We start from the raw sequence: 21,124 nt of genomic DNA, 5'->3' as shown, positions 1-21,124 counted from the left end.
CTTTAACTGTTCCTACTGAAAAATCTGGCAGATCTTCTTATGACCCCTGGATAAGAAGTACAGAAGAGAAAGTGCTGCTTATCTTTAGTAAGTACTCTGGAAAGAAAAGAACTATTGAGTTTCTTCAAAGCAGCCCCTTAATGCCACTGTGCTACGTTGGGTCCCCGTGGACACTGTCGAGGTGTCACCATGTATTGCGGCTCTCGGGAGGGGATGGTAAAACATGGTGCACCACAGTGGGAAGTCCAGAAAGTCAGGGCCTGCAGTAAACCACTGTGATTCTTTACTGGAGGAAAACAATACAGGTAATGCACTGAGATGGCTTCTCCAGTTTCCCCTTTGGTAGCAGAAGGAAAGGCCTGAACTAACTATCCCTCTCTATCTTATAAGGCTGGTAACCTGACCAAAGTATTGGCGGACCAGGGTCTGTGGCTCAGTTGTCCGGTTGGCTCCCTGGTCAAAGTGCTGGTGGTGACCCAAAGTCTATGTCAGAGTATCCCCGTCTTAGCATATTCTGCATCTTCCTATGGTCACTCATGCAAGCTGGTAGAATCAAATAAGTGTTTATGAGTTCAAGAGGTAGGAGATAAGAGGTATACATGAGGCATCAGCTGGCAGGATTTCAAAGAAAATAAAGTCACAGCTTGCAAACAGATAGCTTTTTTTTTTTAACTCTTGTATCTCACAAACAGCTGAACATTTTTAATAATTTTGAATTTAATATTTTTTTTAGCCCAAAATGAGTAAAATGCAATCATAAAAAATGCATGAAAGGTGTACATAGCCTTTTAAATGCCTTCACCGTGTATCTTTGCACCGGCAAAGTGGCATGTTGGCGCCCCCTGGCATTCAGCAGCCGGGGCACTTGCTCCCTCATTTAGACAAAATATGTTCTGTATATCTGGAGACTTGCTGCATCTGCTCCTATTCTTTCTAGCTAGAATGAGATGCAAAATGATTTGGAGCATGTGGATTGACCTATAGTACCTGATTAAATACACTTCAACATTTGGTATATGAGCTTCGGGAAATTTTAGAGAGATGTTAACTAATTCCTGCCACATCTGTGGTGAAACATGGTGGGCTGTGTAATTAATATTTTAATAATTCCATGGTTGTTTGTATCTAAGCAAATTAGCAGCGATGTGTGCTGTGTCCCCCCCATTTCTGCACAGTGAGATTCACTCCCTGTTATAGCCCTACTTAGTGAAATAGACAGTCATTGGTCTATTTTAATAGTACTGTTTGCCAGGGTAGTGTTCAGTTTAATTTTTCAGACTATTTCAGGCAATTTTCACCAAAGACAATTAGTAATTGTAGCATAATTAGGAATAGAGATCTGAACCAGGAGTAGAACAACATGTATCAGATGAACAGTCCAAATGGTGAGGCAGGCGTGTAATCCAGTAACAAGGACAACGTCATGTACAGATTCAGAATTAGGAGTCTAGAACAGAGTTAAAATACACAGGAATAATTTCCATCAAAAGGACAATCTCCTAACTGCAGGCAAGATTGATAGGCCAAAATCCCCTTAAAATTGGTAGGGAGGTTCGATCTAATCAAAAAGTGGTTGTTCCCCTGTATAATACTGGTGGTCTGTGCCCACAGGCATGGTTGACAGAATACTCACCCCTCCAACAACTTTGTGTTGCCAGAGGTTCACGCCCAACGGAGTCTATATGCACCCTTCTGGTGGGCATATCCGCCAAAGTTTGGTCCCATGCTGTAGGCCTCATCTGACCATCTCCATTCCCTGCCTGTTAATTACTGCTCTGCTACTTTAGGGAGTGTGCATGCTATCCCTGGTTCTTAAACGGTCAGCAGGCACAGCCTAATCTGTCCTGAGCAAATAGCTCCCTTCTGTGGGTTATTTAAGGTTTCTTCCCCTATGGTAAGGTGTCTGCGCAATAAGGTCTTAGCTTGTTTAGTCCTGTGAAGATGAGTTATTGTGTTGCCCTTATCTTCTGTATCTGAACTCTGCCTGTTTACTGGGTTGACCCTGTGCTGTCTGCCCTGAATTATGCATTGATCTTGTTTTGCCCGCCCTGACCACTGCCTATTTACCGGATTGAATAACTCTGCCTTCCTTGACTTCTACTTGTTCTTTGACCTCGGTCTCCCCTATTCCCTTGGTGCACTGCACTGGTGCTCAGGACCTGCCTGTGTCAGCTGTCACTGTACAGAGACTACTTCAAGACGCAGCAGCATGGTGGTTCCCCTGCAGCAGAATCTAGCATTTTTTAATGTAAACTGCTGGATAACCCTTCAATTTCCCCTGTGGCAGAGTTGCAGGGAAATTGAACATTTACTGTTAGTTTTCTCTACAGATAACAGCTGATCTCTGGGGATCTTAGCAAGAAGACACTTGTGATCTGCTAATTTTGAAGATACCCTGTCCAAGGGCACAGTAGTATTATCTGTGCAGTCCCACTTGAATGGACATAAAGAACTGTGCACTAAGTTTCAGGCAAATATCTTTGTCAGTGCACAAGCACCAAGTACAAACTCAAAGAACTCAAAGAATTTGTGCCACTTCACAATACCAGTGTTGGACGGGGTTCTTTGGGTCCACCAGATGAAATTATTTTCGAGGCCTAACCCATATATAATCAATAACATTTATTAGGTTTTGAATCACAGAAATAGACCCTAGAGACAAGCGATTGGCTGGTATCCAAATGTTTTTTCTCCTGGATATTTGGGCACATCATGGTATCAGATCGTCCGGTACTCTGGTGGGCCAGTCCGACCCTGATACCAGAGATCAAATATTACTAATGTACCAATATATAATTTGTCTATTCATTGCAAAGTTTCTTTAGTCTGGCATCATTGGGACACGATGGGAAGCAATGAGACATAAATTATCAGTCAAACAACGAAAAAAACATTCAGTTATTTTCTTATTTTATTAAGAGAAAGATTTTTGTGGGCAAATTACAAATTGCAAGCAAGTGGAAAAGGATAGCAAAAAGGCTAATAGGTTAATACAAGGCTCCAAAACACATGAAAGAGTTATACAAATTACAAGGCAGGGCCTCCTGCAGGAAGCAACATTTTCTGTTTTCAAATTATCTACAACTTACTGTCAACGTGAAGACAAAAATTCCATCATGCAACTGTAAAAAACAGGTCTTTAGACAGTGTATCAATTTCTAGAGGGAGGGATTATAGAAGGTCGGGGTGTAAGGTAACATAAGGTAGTTGAAGACAGTTACAAAGTACTGCACTATGTCTCCAGAAGTCGACGCATTTTGAGCAAGTACCGTTTTTGTTTCTCCATGTTGGAAATAAGACAAGATATCCCTACCAAGTGATCAAGATGTGTCGGCAAAGTCTCTAAAATGAGTCCCGGAATGTCAGATTTATATTTTTTTTTAGCGGTTTCTATGTTCCTAAAAGAAAAACTCCTCCATTCTATATATCCAATCCACATCGTGGGGGCTACTGTTGATTTCCAGCTAGCAGCTAACCCTAGTCTAATCAAAGAGGTCATGCCTAGTTGGATATCCTTTGGAAAGAGATAGGAGAGGAGAAAGAACTTGATGGAAAAATTTCTATTCTTATTACAACAGCTCCGTCTGGCAGCAAGACATCCTGCTGCCGTGGCTGCATCCACATAGACCCAATGATGGTGGGAGGTAAATGCAGAACATTAATTTGAGGTTTGTGAAATCACACTGACAAGATATACGTACCCAGACCTATCTGGAAGACTCATTAGCTGGTTTACCTTCAGCTCTGTAGATGGAAGATGGTGAGCAATAATATGGTGCCGGAGTCTACAGGGAGCAGGGGATGCGGCTGCTTTGGGGCCCGAACTCAAAAGGGGCCCACCCAGGAGGACGACTGAAAGATTTTATTGTCAGGGCTCCCCAACAGTATTATACAATGACATTATATACAGCATATGGCACTGTAGGAAATTGATGGAGCAGCTGCCGGGGCTTGTCTGAGAGAGCGATCTTGACTAGCTACAGGAGTAGGGGTTGCACGGGAGGAGGGAGTTGCATAAAAGTTTTGGGGGGAGGTGGGGCCCGTTGAAAAATTTTCAGTGGGTTCCAGTCTAGTTATTGTCACGGTCATATTGGTGTTTGACCTTGACGCGGTTGCCATGCAGACTGGTTGCTGGTGGCAACGTGTTGTTGGCAGTTTGCATGTGCACTTCTCCTTTAAGGTTTACCTCCCTGCTGTTTGGTGAGCAAGGGGTAATCTTCATGCTAGTGGGGATTAAGGTGTTTCCTGGGTGTGGCCGCGGGCTATATGTGGCGCTATATATCTGTGGCTTGCTGGCTGGGTGCAGTTGTGCTACAGCCTTGCTTGGTGTAGGAGCTTCGCTCCTTGCCTGGGTGTTTCTGCCCAGTCCTTGAGGGCCACCTTATGGAACATAAATTGTTCTCCCTTATGTACCCCCCATGTACCTTTACCCTCACTTGTTGTATGTGTGGTGTGGGTTTATGCTCTGGGTGTGTGAAGTGTTTTGTTGCTTGTTACATGTTTGGGATGTTGTTGGTGTTGGTCCCTACATGTATGCTATACGTCACCCGGTATGTTGTTACCTCCGGAAGGGGGCTGGTTTCCTAGAGAGGTGAACCATAAGTCTAGATGCAGTGCTGCCTGGGGCTGCCGTGCACCTTGCTGTATGGGGCCCAGGCAGTATCAGGTGTGCTGGATACCTGTGTGTGGTGTTGTTCGTATGGTGTCCTATTTGGTGTGTGGGCACCTGTACCTTTGCACGGGTTCCAGTCGTGGTGGCTGCGGCAGGTAAGTGTGTTTCTGGTGTTCTTATCTGCCGACTCTGTTGCTGTATTCAGTCGTCCACTTTTCCCTGCAGCTAGGCCTGTGGAGACTCTGGTTCATCCGTGTCTTGGATGAACCTGGTTGTCTCTTGTCCCTGTCTCCTAACCTCAGGGATATGCAGGAATTTCAGGGTTCTGAGGTTTCCAGTGTATGGGCCCTCCTACCTTATGGGTCGGCTCATACAGTTAGGAGAATAGGGCCAGATTTAGGGATGCTATAGGCGATGACCAGCTCCCTTTTCTTGGTAGCCTGGTCTAGCTGCTACCCATATCCCTTTCACATTGTACGGTGGGGGGTTTCCCCCACTCCCCACTGTGACAGTTATGCTCCTGTATGGTGCAGGTGCTAATGCAATTTTTATTCAGCACCAGGATTATGACCAGAAGAGGGACAATTAAAGTTTTTCTTTTTTTCCTTTTCCTTAAGGCTAAATAGACAAGATCAGGATTGCATGCATATTTTCCGCTGTGATTTGTGTGTGGAAAATCCGCACCGTAGGTTATGTACATTGTATTCTATGAGAATTTGAAATTCTCATGTACACAGTGCAGACTTTTTCTGTGCAGATTTTGACCTGTGGTGCGGATTTGAAAATCCGTAGCATATCAGTTTATTTTATTTTTCCTGATCGAATTCTCCAAATCAATTGGGAGAATAAAATCTGCATGCGCAAAATCCGCACCAAATTCTCATGTAAATCTGCACCAATTTATAAAGATTCTATACACAGATTTCCCTGTGAACACCTGCGGATTTCAGTGCGGATTCTCCCATTTACCCTATTATTGCCACTAAAAATGTGTGCTGTACCTACATCAAAATTGCATTGCTTGAACAATTTTGGAAGAAATGCATTCTGGCCTTACCAGTAGATGGCGATAGAGTTTCATTCATTAAACTATACAAAGCAGAAGTAAGCAAACTGAATACCTACACCGGACTGGGGTGCCTAGGGCCCACCAGTAAAATTTATTTTGGGGGCCCACTGTACAGATACATTTAAATATTACCTGCTCACACAGCAACAAGATGCTACCAGATGATTGAATATGGGGTCCCTGCAGCAGTTTTGAGAAGGTAGGTCCTGGGGAGAAGAGGACACTGGCAGCTTTCCTCTATACCTAGAAGTCATCTCAGCTCTGATTGTGTCTATAATAATAAACTGGGAAGTTTCTTTAATAATCCATCAGGTTTTTTATATGAACACAGGCTGGTCGAGGTGCTGTACATTGAGTATATGTATGTAGAGCAGTAAGTCTACTGTATTATATGTCACTTGTGCAGGGGGTGGGAGACTAGGGGTCCACCTTGCTCAGGGGCCGACCATGGGATTCTTCTGTACCCCTGTGGGCCAGTCCGAGCCTGCCTACCACAATAGAAATAGGGACACTATTTGCTGGGCGCAGTTATTTAAGGACACTGTGTGCCAATAAGTATTGAAGGGCACTATCTGCATGGTACTAATATTTTCAGGGGGACTGTTTCTGTAGTATAGTATTGGGGAGCACAGCGGGCACAGTATTGGAGGTGGCAGGATGGGATGTTCAGAAGGTGGGGAGAATAAGGGCCTTTAATATTGATTGGACCCTGGGCAAGAATTTACTTGGGCCCCCTGGATCCTGCCTTCCCACACCCTAGCATGCAATCACGCCCCTCCACCACAACACACACACACAAAAAAATCCACACATCTTGTAGACTAGTAAACTTTAATAATGATGAGTGGCCACTAGAGGTGTTCCATGGCAGTAATGTAAACACTGCCCTTTTTTTCTGACAAGGCAGTGTTTACATTAGAAAGCTAGCAGAGACATGCTATAGACACCAGAACTACTACGTTTAGCTGTTGTGGTTCTGGTGACTCTACAGGGAGTGCAGAATTATTAGGCAAATGAGTATTTTGACCACATCATCCTCTTTATGCATGTTGTCTTACTCCAAGCTGTATAGACTCGAAAGCCTTTTACCAATTAAGCATATTAGGTGATGTGCATCTCTGTAATGAGAAGGGGTGTGGTCTAATGACATCAACACCCTATATCAGGTGTGCATAATTATTAGGCAACTTCCTTTCCTTTGGCAAAATGGGTCAAAAGAAGGACTTGACAGGCTCAGAAAAGTCAAAAATAGTGAGATATCTTGCAGAGGGATGCAGCACTCTTAAAATTGCAAAGCTTCTGAAGCGTGATCATCGAACAATCAAGCGTTTCATTCAAAATAGTCAACAGGGTCGCAAGAAGCGTGTGGAAAAACCAAGGCGCAAAATAACTGCCCATGAACTGAGAAAAGTCAAGCGTGCAGCTGCCAAGATGCCACTTGCCACCAGTTTGGCCATATTTCAGAGCTGCAACATCACTGGAGTGCCCAAAAGCACAAGGTGTGCAATACTCAGAGACATGGCCAAGATAAGAAAGGCTGAAAGACGACCACCACTGAACAAGACACACAAGCTGAAACGTCAAGACTGGGCCAAGAAATATCTCAAGACTGATTTTTCTAAGGTTTTATGGACTGATGAAATGAGAGTGAGTCTTGATGGGCCAGATGGATGGGCCCGTGGCTGGATTGGTAAAGGGCAGAGAGCTCCAGTCCGACTCAGACGCCAGCAAGGTGGAGGTGGAGTACTGGTTTGGGCTGGTATCATCAAAGATGAGCTTGTGGGGCCTTTTCGGGTTGAGGATGGAGTCAAGCTCAACTTCCAGTCCTACTGCCATTTTCTGGAAGACACCTTCTTCAAGCAGTGGTACAGGAAGAAGTCTGCATCCTTCAAGAAAAACATGATTTTCATGCAGGACAATGCTCCATCACAAGCGTCCAAGTACTCCACAGCGTGGCTGGCAAGAAAGGGTATAAAAGAAGAAAATCTAATGACATGGCCTCCTTGTTCACCTGATCTGAACCCCATTGAGAACCTGTGGTCCATCATCAAATGTGAGATTTACAAGGAGGGAAAACAGTACACCTCTCTGAACAGTGTCTGGGAGGCTGTGGTTGCTGCTGCACGCAATGTTGATGGTGAACAGATCAAAACACTGACAGAATCCATGGATGGCAGGCTTTTGAGTGTCCTTGCAAAGAAAGGTGGCTATATTGGTCACTGATTTGTTTTTGTTTTGTTTTTGAATGTCAGAAATGTATATTTGTGAATGTTGAGATGTTATATTGGTTTCACTGGTAAAAATAAATAATTGAAATGGGTATATATTTGTTTTTTGTTAAGTTGCCTAATAATTATGTACAGTAATAGTCACCTGCACACACAGATATCCCCCTAAAATAGCTAAAACTAAAAACAAACTAAAAACTACTTCCAAAAATATTCAGCTTTGATATTAATGAGTTTTTTTTAGTTCATTGAGAACATGGTTGTTGTTCAATAATAAAATTAATCCTCAAAAATACAACTTGCCTAATAATTCTGCACTCCCTGTAGTGTCCCTTAATATAGAGAAAAAAAAAAAAAAAGAATCAGCACAAAAGTGTTAAATAAAATGGTTGTATCATTATTCTAAAACTTAAAAAAGCACAACTTCTGACACAAATATATATATATATATATATATATATATATATATATTTTGCAGATTACTTTTTTTTTTTACATTGTGCAGATAGTACTGTACTACTAACCTCTCCATCCACCCCTACATACAGGGTAATACAGCGCCACATACCTCTTACATCCAGTGACGTCTCTTTGATGTAGATGTTCTCTTTCCTAATTTTCTCCTTTCAGACCAGACCACCATTTTTCAGACATTTCTCGTCTCTGCAGTTTGACAAACAAAATCTTACTTTACTACTTTTCCATCATCCTCCCATCTTCTGGACAAACCATCCTACCACCCCAATACTGTGCCACTGTACTCCCCAATATTATACTGCAGAAACAGATAAACCCCCTGATAATAGTAGTACCATGCAGATAGTACCCTTCAATAATTATTGGCACACAGTGCCCTAAAATAACTGCGCCCAGCAAATAGTGCCCCTGACACTAATAGTGTAAACATAACGTCCCCAAAAATAATTGTGATAAGCTGATACTGTGCCAAGGTGCCCCCACAATAATAGTTCTCCCAAAAGTCCCACCAATAGGAATAATTCTCTGCTAGAGCACACATGGTAGTAATAGTGCTCCTACAGTGCCCTCAACATGTCCCCACTGTGACCCAGAAGTAATAATGCTCCCATAGTGCCCATACTAGTAATCATGTTCCCCATAGACCCCCAGTAGTAATAAAGCCCATCATAATGCCCCCAGTAGTAATTATTCTCCTTATAATGTGCCAGTGCAAAAAATACCCCTTTTTAATGGCCCCCAGTTGAGCTAATGTCCCCATAATGTGCCAGTGTAAAATGCCCCCAGTAAATGCCCCCATAGTGCTCTTCTCCCCCCTTCTTCCCAGTGCCTCCCATAATGCACCAATATAAATTCCCCATATTTAGTGCCCCAGTAGATGCCCTCAGTGTCCCCCATAATTTACAAGTATAAAATACCCCTTCTTAGTGCCCCCATAGATGAGCCCATAGTACTCCTCTCTCTCCTTCCCCATAGTACCCACCATAATATGCCCCAGTATAAAATGCACCTATACAGAGCCCTCCATATAAAAGCCCCCATAGATGCCCCCAATAATGTGCCAGTAAAAAGTGCCCCTTAGATGCCCTCACAGTGCCCTCCAATAATGTGCCAGTAACAAGTGCCCTCATAGATGCCCCCCAATCATGTGCCAGTAACAAGTACCCCCATAGATGCCCCCAATCATGTGCCAGTAACAAGTACCCCCATAGATGCCCCAATTATGTGCCAATAACAAGTGTCCCCATAGAAGCCCCCAATCATGTGTCAGTAACAAGTGCCCCATAGATGCCCCCCAATCATGTGCCAGTAACAAGTGCCCCCATATATGCCCCCTAATCATGTGCTAGTAACAAGTACCCCCATAGATGCCCCCAATCATGTGCCAGTAACAAGTGCCCCCATAGATGCCCCCCAATCATGTGCCAGTAACAAGTGCCCCCATAGATGCCCCCTAATCATGTGCCAGTAAGTAGTACCATATAAAAAAATAAACACTTATACTTTCCTCCATCAGGCTGGCAGCGATGCGATGCAGGCCTCTTCCGGCCTGTGTCCCGTCTGCATCGGCCTCTGATAGGCTTCAGGCACTAGGCCTGCAGTCTATCGGAGGAACGGGGAAGGGACACGCCTCTCCCTCCCCTGCCCCGACGCAGCACATCTATATGTATCGCTGTCCTGAGGACGGCGATACAGATAATTATGGAGATTAGCTCTTCCACAATGGAAGCGCTTATCTCCCTGTGCCCTGCCGCTGCCCCCCACTTGTCACCAGGGCCCTGCTCGTGCCCCCTGGAATTTTGCAATGGCCACCGCCACTCTACGCCACTGGCCAGCTGCCTTGGGCCCCCCAGGAGCAACTGGGCCAGGGGCAGCTGCCCCTTTTGCCCCGTGTTAAACACGGCCCTGGGGAAGATGATGAAAAAGTAAGAAACTAAGATGATTTTTTGTCAAACTGCAAAGATGATGGTTGAAAAATCATCATGGCGGACTGGTCTGAATGGAGAAGATGAGGAAGAGAACGTCTACATCAAATGAGACATCACTGGATGTAAGAGGTATGTGCGCTGTATTAACCTGTATGTTTTGTAGTGATATATGTAATGTTAGGAGGGAAGGGGTTAGATTGAGAATTTGGTATGGAAGAGGGGCTATTTCAATTTTCACCTCAGGCAGCAGAAAGGCTAGGTGCACCCCTACATGCAGCACTCCAGCCAATGACTGCCTTCAGCAGTGATGTAAACAGAGTGAGAACCGAAAAATGGAGAAAGCAGGGGCAGTGCGGAGGACTGGAGCGGTGTGGAGCAGGTAAGCATGAATTTTTAGTTTCAGGGGGCATGCTGCAGGCACTAGTAGTGTGTAAACTACTAAAACTGAAAGGGAATCTGTCACCACGATCTGGGACTATTATCTGCAGTAAGCACTGCAGATAAGGAGTCCAGATCAGTATTTTCCATGTTCTTTAAATCTGTGCTGAAATGCACTGCTGGCACTGCTGTGCATGCGCACAGGAGTCCTGTCCAATATTTGCAGCGTAAGGCTTTGGTTGGTCGATGAGGGTAGTAGTTCATTTACTCACGGTTAGCAGAGCCTCCCTGGGCTGGCGTACAGTGATGGGGAAGACGGCTCTAAATCCTCCGGGGAACTCTCTATTGCAGGGAACACCAGCCAGATGGAAGTTGAGGTGCCCTTGATGGTATAGATGTTTAAGGTGCTTTGGTGGCTGGGCTGGGCCCCTGTGTTCGTGACGCCAGCACCATAGGGTGCAATTAGGAGATGATGTAGAATAAGGAGACCAAGTTTCTTAACAAACTCCCAGTATTTTACTGAAGCTGATCCAAAGGTCATCAATGTATGCAAAAGTTATTTACAGCAAGGCAGCTTTTACAGTGATGTATCTTCTAAATCGGTCGGCACTGTGTAGAGCGGGTGCTCCGTCAGAGGGACGGATACCCTGATATCAAAGAGAAGCGAAAGACTGACACTCCAAAGTTGCTGATGAAGTGAATTTATTAGTGACATATTACGCGCGTTTCGGCACACGTGGTGCCTTTCCCAAACTGTGTTACTGTGGCAAACAAACAAAGTAACAGATAAATTTAAATAGACCGGCCAATGTCACATGATTCTTATGTCATGTTGCCAGGGCAACCGTGCAAAACAGAGTGAATCGCAGCCGGCGGAATACACATTAGGCCTCATGCACACGGCCGTTGTTTTGATCCGCATCCGAGCCGTGGCTCGGATGCAGACCCACTCACTTCAATGGGGCCGCAAAAGATGTGGACAGCACGCCGTGTGCTGTCCGCATCCGTTGTTTCGTTCCGTGGACCCGCAAAAAAATATAGAATGTCCTATTCTTGTCTGTTTTGCGGACAAGAATAGACATTTTTACAATACGGAAGGCACACGAGCGGCTTCTGTCTTTTGCGGATCCGCGGTTTGCAGATCGCAAAAAACTGCTCGGTCGTGTGCATGAGGCCTTACGAAGATCCGCTGTGGCAGAGGGTAAGTGTCACAGGAAAGATCCCATTCCTCTAGTTGTACTGAAAAGACAAACTAGAATATAAGTAAAATTACAGTAAACTGTTGAGAGCATATTCTCTATTAAGTCCTTTGGGTTCTAGTGTTTGAAGCCGGTGTATCCAGTACGCCCCTCTTCTCATAAGGAGCTCAACCCTTTGGCCCCCACGTCGGGGCAATGGTACCTCTTCTAAAATCTGGAATCTGAGTTGCACAATATTGTGTTCAAATGTATGGAAGTGATGAGGGATTGGTAGGAGTGTGTTACCCTTCCGTATGGTCGATTTATGCTTACTGAAGCGGTCCTTCATGCGCACTGATGTCTCCCCTAACGCATCATCGGAGGGTTTTTAAGTTCTTCAACCTTGGGGTAAGATTTCTTAATTATGTCCCAATGTTTGTTGATCACGGATCGTACTCTGTTCACCCAAGGATGATACTTGACGATCAGGGGAAGGCGTTTAGGTTGTGCTTGCGATTTACCTGCTGTGGGGGAAGGTGAATCCAACCTCGCTCGCTGTTCCTGTAGTAGGTGTGCGGGATACCCCTTGTCTTTAAACCTAGTGGTTATTTCGTTGTTAATGGAAGTTGTAAATTCCTTGAGGGTTCGAGTGCCACCCTGCCAAACGCAAAATATGTCATCAATGAAACGTTTCCAAAAAATGCAATATTTCTGATATAGGGGATTAGAATAGACATTTTCTTTCTCAAAAAATGCCATATAGCAATTTGCGTAAGGCGGTGCGGCATTCAAACCCCTTGTAGTCCCGCACTGCTGTTGATAAAATGTACGTTATCCTAGAACATAAAATAGTTCTGTTTAAGAACTATGAAGAGGAGGGCAAGAAAAAAGTTGTTTTCTTCTAATCCGTGAGAACTCTCATCCAGGAGATGTTTGACGGCATTGAAACCCTTTTCATGTGTGATTGACGTGTGTATAAACTGCACATGTCTAGTGTCACCAATAAGCATTCTGCATCGAGGTGTTCTCTGCCACCACAGACATAATACCACCTGACGTATGTGGTCAGGATCATACTGAACACATACAATTTGGTCTTCGAACCAAAAGTAGCTATATGCCCCCCAAAACCCAACATCCAGTTGAGGCACATGTCAGAGGGACATGAACACATTGTTACAACATTTTAAGCAGGGCTTCCTACACATACATCACAATCTTACCACTCAGGAGAGACAGGCACTTAACCAGCTATTAGATGATGACACACTTATATTTAAACTCGCTGACAAGGGGGGATCCCTTGTGGTTTTAGACAAGGAGTACTATATATGTGAAATCATGGGACAACTGTCAGATGTAAACACATACCATGTACTACCGAGGGATCCGGTATGGGATATTAAACACAAACTACAGTCTTTGGTAAATACTCATCGGAAGGATGGAATCATTGATGCCAAATTTTTGGGAATTTTTAATTAAACAACATCCAACCACTCCTGTATTCTACACCTTGCCTATGGTGCATAAGTCGATGGATCAACCGCCGGGACGTCCAATAGTGGCAGCAATAGATTCCATCCTCTCTCCTCCTGCCATATTCCTGGAGAAAGTCTTAACTCCCCTAACACGACAGGCCCCCTCCTACCTCAGGGACACACAACATTTCCTAGAGGAGGTACATGAGGTACACCTCGACGCAGAATGCTTATTGGTGACACTAGACGTGTGCAGTTTTATGTGTTACAAACGAGCGGCAATGTACGAGACAAGATTGTTAGGGCAGACACAGGCAGCAATAAAGTGACATTGCTACAAACACTTTTTTCCACAGCCGAATATGTCACCTGCCCTTGTCTCAACTGCATACACTGCTCCAGCGTTATAAAGGGACAATATATCTCTCATCCACTTACAGGGGAACAGATCGCAATACGGGGTCATTTTACATGTGACAGCAGATTCATCATCTATGTTCTCAAATGTCCGTGCGGGCTAGCCTATGTAGGGGAGACATCAATGCGCATGAAGGACCGCTTCAGTAAGCGTAAATCGACCATACGGAAGGGTAACATACTCCTACCAATCCCTCATCACTTCCATACATTAAAACACGATATTGTGCAACTCAGATTCCAGATTTTAGAAGAGGTAGCATTGCCCCGACGTGGGGGCCACAGGGTTGAGCTCCTTATGAGAAGAGGGGCGTACTGGATACACCGGCTTCAAACACTAGAACCCAAAGGACTTAATAGAGAATATGCTCTCAACAGTTTACTGTAATTTTACTTATATTCTAGTTTGTCTTTTCAGTACAACTAGAGGAATGGGATCTTTCCTGTGACACTTACCCTCTGCCACAGCGGATCTTCGTAAGACCTCATGCACACGACCGTGATGTTTTTTACGGTCCGCAAACCGCGGATCCGCAAAAAACGGAAGCCGCCCGTGTGCCTTCAGCAATTTGCGGAATAGAACGGGCGGCCCATTGTAGAAATGCCTATTCTTGTCCCCAAAACAGACAAGAATAGGACATGTTATTTTTTTTTTGCGGGGCCACGGAACGGAGCAATGGATGCGGACAGCACACGGAGTGCTGTACGCATCTTTTGCCAAAACGGTGGCTCGGATGCGGACCAAAACAACAGCCGTGTGCATGAGGCCTAATGTATATTCCGCTGGCTGCGATTCACTCTGTTTTGCACGGTTGCCCTGGCAACGTGACGTAAGCACTATGTGACATTGGGAGGTCTATTAAAATTTATCTGTTACTTTGTTTGCCACAGTAACACAGTTTGAGAAAGGCACCACATGTGCCGAAACGCGCATCACAAATGTAATATGTGACCATTAAATTCACTTCATCAGCAACTTTGGAGTGTCGGTCTTTCGCTTCTAGCTTTTATAGTGATTCAGATTAGTTCACAGAAGTTGCATAAGGAACAGTTTTCTTATGACAATCAGTCATTCTCTCTTATTTCTCCAGGCTGGAGGGATGGACTATCTCTGCTGTACTATATAATCATATACTTCTATATGCTCTATAGGAATACTATGGTCTCACAGATGGCCTTTCTGTCCTTGGTTATGGTGGGTAGCTTGTAGCTTAGAATCTCTCCACCTAATGCTTAGGAGACTAGAGCCTGATAAACGACAGTTGCCTTCCTTTGCCAATATTCTCCCTCCCTCTCTGAGTTGCCTGGATCTTCTGTAATCTTTCCCTTCTTTAGACTGGTCCATGAAACTAACTATGGAGTTTGGATAACTCTCCAAAATGGCTGCTGAGGTCAGACATCACACACACTGACCTTCTTCTCCTTCTCCTCTGTACTATGTGCAGGGCGGAGTCAGCCCTGAGAGGCTTGTTAGAACCTCCCCCTCCCTATGCAACTTTATTGGAACTCCTATACAAGCACAATTTACATGAAACACGATCACAGTATTAAGCAGTGTGTTTCAGGACACATTCTACTCATGTATTTTTTGCACAGATAATTATCCAGAAACAAGGTGACAGATTCCCTTGAAAACATTGATTGTCAGGGAACCATTGGCTCGGAGGTCCCTCCTCAAATCAAAACTGAGTCTGGCAATCTGCTGATATCACAGGGTGAAATTCTGAGCAGTCATACATTGCTCTTACAATGAAAAACATTTTTTGAGGTAAAAAGGGTTAAAAAAAGAGTCATACACAAAATGCAGCAAAATTAATTCAGACCCAAAAGGTTAGATTCTAAAATTGATTCAGACTTCAAACATTACCAACCATAGACCCTACAGGGAGTGCAGAATTATTAGGCAAGTTGTATTTTTGAGGATTAATTTTATTATTGAACAACAACCATGTTCTCAATGAACCCAAAAAACTCATTAATATCAAAGCTGAATATTTTTGGAAGTAGTTTTTAGTTTGTTTTTAGTTTTAGCTATTTTAGGGGGATATCTGTGTGTACAGGTGACTATTACTGTGCATAATTATTAGGCAACTTAACAAAAAACAAATATATACCCATTTCAATTATTTATTTTTACCAGTGAAACCAATATAACATCTCAACATTCACAAATATACATTTCTGACATTCAAAAACAAAACAAAAACAAATCAGTGACCAATATAGCCACCTTTCTTTGCAAGGACACTCAAAAGCCTGCCATCCATGGATTCTGTCAGTGTTTTGATCTGTTCACCATCAACATTGCGTGCAGCAGCAACCACAGCCTCCCAGACACTGTTCAGAGAGGTGTACTGTTTTCCCTCCTTGTAAATCTCACATTTGATGATGGACCACAGGTTCTCAATGGGGTTTAGATCAGGTGAACAAGGAGGCCATGTCATTAGATTTTCTTCTTTTATACCCTTTCTTGCCAGCCACGCTGTGGAGTACTTGGACGCTTGTGATGGAGCATTGTCCTGCATGAAAATCATGTTTTTCTTGAAGGATGCAGACTTCTTCCTGTACCACTGCTTGAAGAAGGTGTCTTCCAGAAACTTGCAGTAGGACTGGGAGTTAAGCTTGACTCCATCCTCAACCCGAAAAGGCCCCACAAGCTCATCTTTGATGATACCAGCCCAAACCAGTACTCCACCTCCACCTTGCTGGCGTCTGAGTCGGACTGGAGCTCTCTGCCCTTTACCAATCCAGCCACGGGCCCATCCATCTGGCCCATCAAGACTCACTCTCATTTCATCAGTCCATAAAACCTTAGAAAAATCAGTCTTGAGATATTTCTTGGCCCAGTCTTGACGTTTCAGCTTGTGTGTCTTGTTCAGTGGTGGTCGTCTTTCAGCCTTTCTTACCTTGGCCATGTCTCTGAGTATTGCACACCTTGTACTTTTGGGCACTCCAGTGATGTTGCAGCTCTGAAATATGGCCAAACTGGTGGCAAGTGGCATCTTGGCAGCTGCACGCTTGACTTTTCTCAGTTCATGGGCAGTTATTTTGCACCTTGGTTTTTCCACACGCTTCTTGCGACCCTGTTGACTATTTTGAATGAAACGCTTGATTGTTCGATGATCACGCTTCAGAAGCTTTGCAATTTTAAGAGTGCTGCATCCCTCTGCAAGATATCTCACTATTTTTGACTTTTCTGAGCGTGTCAAGTCCTTCTTTTGACCCATTTTGCCAAAGGAAAGGAAGTTGCCTAATAATTATGCACACCTGATATAGGGTGTTGATGTCATTAGACCACACCCCTTCTCATTACAGAGATGCACATCACCTAATATGCTTAATTGGTAGTAGGCTTTCGAGCCTATACAGCTTGGAGTAAGACAACATGCATAAAGAGGATGATGTGGTCAAAATACTCATTTGCCTAATAATTCTGCACTCCCTGTATTCTGCAAAATTAATTGTGGCCCCAGATGTCAGAACTCACAATCATTTCCGAGCTCAGATGTCAAAATTAGGTCAGATGCAAGGGCACATGTCAGCAGATTTGTTCCTATGACACTGGCTGACCGGTTACATGTGCGCTTGGCAGCTGAAGGCATCTGTGTTGGTCCCATCTTAATATGTACCCACATTGCTGAGAAAAATGATGTTTAAATATATACAAATTAGCCTCTAGGAGCAACAGGGGCGTTGCCCTTACTCCTAGAAGCTCAGCTCTCTCTGCAACTGCCACACCCTCTGCACTTTGACTTTAGGAGAAGTCAGGGCCAGGTGTGATCATGTTTTCACTGCCTGGCCCTGTCAATCAAAGTGTAGAGGGCGCAGCAGTTGCAGGGAGAGCAGAGCAGTTGCTCCTAGAGGCTAATTTGTATATATTAAAATATCATCAACCAACACAGATGCGTTCAGCTAACGAGTGCATATACAACAAGTCAGCCAGTGCCATAGGTACAAAGCTGCTGACAGATGCCCTTTTAGTTAGGCAATATACAGCAAAGTCAACTCAGACCCCAAACAGCAGACCCCACAATTAGTTGAGACATCAGATCCCCAAATTATTTGAGACCCAAGGCATCAGACTCTGCAATTAATTTAGACCCCATAGAGCAAAATTAGTTCAGAACCCTAAATTAATCAGAGCCCATATGAGACCCCTAATCCAGACCCTACATTTATTCAGGATGCAGATCAGACAAGCTGTAACGGGGTGCCGAAGGCGCACTCGGTCTCCCATCAGCCACAGACCTGCTGCTTAGCTTCGGGAGCGAGGATCTGTGTTTGACCTCGTTCCCAGGGCGGCTTTGCTAGCTGGGAGGCTCCCTGCTCCTAGGTCTGCCTTGAGCGCCGAGCTAATCACTCAGTGCTCGACTTATCTGCCTGTCGGTCATGTGACGCTGGCCACGTCACATGACCCTCACTCCCTACTATAAATACAGGCAACCTGCCAGCTACAGGTTGCCTGTGATTCTGGTCCCTTAGGCTGTGTATTATTATTATTATTTAGCTTAACTTTGGATTTGACCCTTGATCTGCTTCCTGACACCTCTTTTGCCTGCTCCCTGAACCTTGACGCTACCTCTCGGATTTTGACCTCGGCTTGCTTTTGGATTTTGTCTTTGCCTCTTCTCTTGTACTGACGTAACCTCCTGGACTGACCCCGGCTAGTTGACCCACCTCGCCCTTTCGTTTTTGGTGGTACCTTGCTTGTTCCACCTCTCTGTCCGCTCTAGTGCTACCTCTCATTGGCTGTCCGCTTCCCTGCTGTCTTTATGTCTCTGCTGGCACTTACTCAGGTCAGGGACTGTCGCCCAGTTGCGCCCCATCACCTAGGGCGGGTGGTTCAAGTAGGCAGGGACAGGGGACCGGGTGGCAGCTCAGGGGGTGCACTTCCGCTCTATCTTTATACCCATGACTCTACCCCGTGACACAAGCAGAATTCATGTATTTACTTACCTATCCTCTCCTCCCTCCTCCTCCTCTTGTCTTTAAGATGGGCTCAGCCTCACACATAGGTATTTAGTGGTATTTATTTGTGCATTTTTCTAGTAGCATTTTTTTGTACCTTTTTCTTCTGGTGCTTTTTTGTGATACACACCAGCTTTTAGCCTAAAGTCTATGGGAAATATGAAACACAGGACACACACTTTTTTTTTTTTTTTTTCTTTTGCTATTGGTGCGTTTGCTAATTAGGTGTTTTTATTTGGGTATCTGTTTTTTGTTTTGTTAATACTTTTGTTGTCTTTCTCTTGTGTTTTGGCATCTCCTTCTCTATAAGGCAAAAAGGCAGAAAGAAATGTGGTTCACACAGTTGTTTAGAAAAAAACACCACTAAAAAACACCATAAAGAAATATAGGATGCAAATGGTTTCTATGGCATTTTTTTTTTTTTGGTAATATGCAACAATACACGGCTAAACCCTCGCACTGATGTAAAAAAATGAGATTTCTTGATATGTATTGAATGTGCGGACGCTTATCGTTGGTAACATTCTAGTGCACCTGGTAGCCTCTGTCACATGGCCGGCCATAGGTGGGGCTCGCAGCCTCCTCCCTTCTCCCATTGTGTTAGTGATCTTACTTTGGAGGTATGTGGGAGTTTGGCTGTGAGTTGGACCTTGGCACCTATCGGACAGTGTTCACACACTATAGGTAGGTTAGCGGTAGGTCCCGCGCTAAACTGAGATTCCTTGGAGGGGTGCGTGGGCTCCGATATGTTCCTGAAAGGAATATATTGGCAAAAATCTCATTTTATAACATCAGTGTGAGGGTTTATTGTCAGTTGCATATTAGAGTGGTGCACCATTTGCAGTGATCTTATATTTTCATCCACACATTATTGCTGCCGGCATCCTCCATTGTATGCATTTTTGCTGGGGATTGCCGTTAGCAACGGATCACATGAGGAGGATCTGCTCCCCCGGGTATAAACACGCTACAGTATTTGGGGTTTGAGCATTTCCTCCCAGTAAGGCCACTCTATTCTGTGATTTTTCATTTTTTTAGTAAGCAACAAAAAATATATGCCAGACCAAATGTGTGTGTGAAGAGGCGCTTAGGGAACACCGGGTTCCTGATGTCATCCAGGACGGGGCGGTGTATGCAATGCAGCATAAATCGTGATGCTGCTTAGCCTCAGTACATTGTATGATCCATTTTGTATACCGACAGAGCACTGAACATCTGATGGGGTTCCACTGATGTCCAGAAACTTCCAGCTGGGAATCGCTGATTTTATATCAGTTCCAGTGGCGTAGCTACCAGGGAAGCAGCTGCTTCGGGGCCCGAGCTCAGGAGGGGACCGGAGCAGTACTAGATAGAGGACACATGACAGCTATGCTGCTGCTGAAAGTGAGCAGGATGGGAAATGATACGCTATATGGGCAGCTGTCACACTGTGCTGGAGGTGGATTTATCGCCGATAAGGCTCACCTGAACCGATTAATGCATTTACATAAGCCCCGGGGAGGAACAGAGGAAAAAAACAAACTGATCTCCAGAATGAGAATGAATAAAAGGCTTGTAATGTGGCCACGTGTACGCTAGAGGGCGCCTGGGATCCACGGCTGAAGAACGTCTGCTCCGGCTGCGCCCCTGCAATCAGTGGGACTGAGTGTATGAACTGGGAGGAGGGAGAACTTTCACTGGGTGCATTTCATAGCACACTACGTCCATAAAGCGGGCGGATAAAAATAAATAAAATGAAGCCATTGATGTCTGCGGATTGTTATCCCTCTGTGTCCAATGGCAGGCGGCGGGTAATGAAATGTCCCTGCGGCGGTACCTGTACCTGTCCTCATCACATCCGTTATCTGCCGAGCTTGATCTGATCGCAGCCTTCCTGCCAATATCCGCCCAGAGGCTGCTTGCTGGGGCTTTACAGCATGCCCGTCACTGCGCAGGAGCTCCTTCCCTTAACCCTTTATGCGCTGCCTGCGCTCAGATACAAACCACAAGCCCCAGCAAGCAGCCTCTGGGTGGATATTGGCAGGAAGGCTGCGATCCGATTGATCTCGGCGAGGGACAGCACAAATAAAGGTACCATTGTAATGAGGGCACAGGAGTCTATAACCTGATCTGGGCGGTCTAAAAGGCTCAGATTAGGTGACAGACTCCCTTTAAAATCCACATTAGTTGCTTCATTGCCATGTTTTTGACAGTAGGGTTGCTGCATGCACTGTTACTTTAATCTCAAGCGTATGGCCAGCCTAAAGTGTAACTGTTTCAGTTTATTTTTAATAGTGTAAGGACAGGACTGCTAAACCTTTTTTGTAATATACTTTATTAGTGAAAGATGCTTCTTTGTTCTAGAAAACAAGGTGTAAAGAGTCTTCTTAGAAAAGCTCTAACTGACCA

The sequence above is a fragment of the Bufo gargarizans genome, chromosome 6 (genome assembly GCF_014858855.1).
Source record: "Bufo gargarizans isolate SCDJY-AF-19 chromosome 6, ASM1485885v1, whole genome shotgun sequence".
NCBI lineage: Eukaryota > Metazoa > Chordata > Amphibia > Anura > Bufonidae > Bufo > Bufo gargarizans.
This window is presented reverse-complemented; position numbering follows the sequence as displayed.